Genomic DNA, 1,682 nt, shown 5'->3' with positions numbered 1-1,682 from the left:
AAATAAATAAATAAAATAAAAAGCCAGCAACTGCCCAGCCTCATGGCGCAGCCACTCTTTGGAAAGCTACCTTGGAGGTTGAGGCAGAAGGAAGGAGCAGAGTCCAAAGCTTGCCTGGGTGACTGAGTTCAAGGCCAGCCTGGTCAACTTAATCAGGCCCTGTTTCAAAAGGAAAAGGAGTGGGGCATGGTGGCACACGCCTTTAATCCCAGCACTCAGGAGGCAGAGGGAGGTGTATTTCTGAGTTCCAGGCCAGCCTGGTCTACAAAGTGAGTTCTAGGACAGCCAGGGCTATACAGAGAAACCCTGTCTCGAAAAAACAAAAAAACCAACCAAACAAACAAACAAACAAAAACAAAAACAAAAAGGAAAAGGAGGGCTGAGAACACTTGCTTAGTATGTGTGGAGCACTGGATTCCAAGTCCAGCTATACATAAATATGTAATTTTTAGTGGGCCAGCAAGGTGGCTCAGTGGGAGTAGGTGCTTGCCACCAAGCTTGACAACCTGAGCTTGATCTAGTTCCTAGGGATATGGCAGGAGAAAAAGGACCTGTCTCTAACCTCCAAATGTATGTTGTGGTACACACATACCTGCTCCACACATAAAATAAACACACATAAAAACATTGTTTTTTTTATTTTGTTTTGTTTTTGTTTTTTTCGAGACAGGGTTTGTCTGTGTATCCTTGGCTGTTCTGGAACTCACTCTGTAAACCAGACTGGCCTCGAACTCAGAAATCCACCTGCCTCTGCCTCCCAAGTGTTGGGATTAAAGACATGCGCCACCACTGCCCGGCCAAACATAAAAACATTAGAGGTAACATTTTAGTAGAACATGGGTGGATGGATCTTTGTGAGTTCTAGGTTAGCATGGTCTACATAGAAAGTTCCATGCCACCCAGGGCTACATAGTGAGGTCCTAATCCCCTCATTAAAAAATCTTTAGGATAAGGCAGACCTATCTCTTATTAACATAGCAGTTTCCCTTAATCACAGGAAATATATTACAAATCACAAGTAGATGTTTAAAGCTACAGATGCCTACCATTCAACCCTGTCCAAACTATATATTTTTCCTATGCATACACACATACTTAATTATTAAACTTAATACTGTTGACTTCCTGACAAGTACTCAGGACACTGTCTACTATGACTGTACCTAGATCACTGAGATGTGATGGTGTTGTCAATGGCTGGATGGCAGACTACAGCTGAATGCAGGTGTGGTGGTTTGAATACGCTTGGCCCAGGGAGTGGCATTGTTGGGAAGTGTGTCACTGTCAGAGAGAGCTTTGAGAGAGCTTCCTCCTAGCTGCCAGTCTCCTCCTGACTGCCTTCAGATTAAGATGTAGAACTCTTGGCTCTTTCTCCAGAACTGTGTCTGCCTGGATGTCACCATGTTCCCACCATGATGATAATGGACTGAACCTCTGAAATGTTGTCCTTTATAAGAGTTGCCTTGGTCATGGTGTCTCTTCCCAGCAATGGAAACCCTAAGACAGAAGGAAACTACAGGTAAGCTGAGGCTTCTGTGGGTTCTAGCAAACACGAACCATTCCTGAGTCAACAAAGAAGACACACAGTTGCCGGGCGTGGTGGCGCACGCCTTTAATCCCAGCACTTGGGAGGCAGAGGCAGGCGGATTTCTGAGTTCGAGGCCAGCCTGGTCTACAAAGTG

The sequence above is a fragment of the Mus caroli genome, chromosome 16, assembly GCF_900094665.2.
Source record: "Mus caroli chromosome 16, CAROLI_EIJ_v1.1, whole genome shotgun sequence".
In the NCBI taxonomy this organism is placed as follows: domain Eukaryota; kingdom Metazoa; phylum Chordata; class Mammalia; order Rodentia; family Muridae; genus Mus; species Mus caroli.
This window is presented reverse-complemented; position numbering follows the sequence as displayed.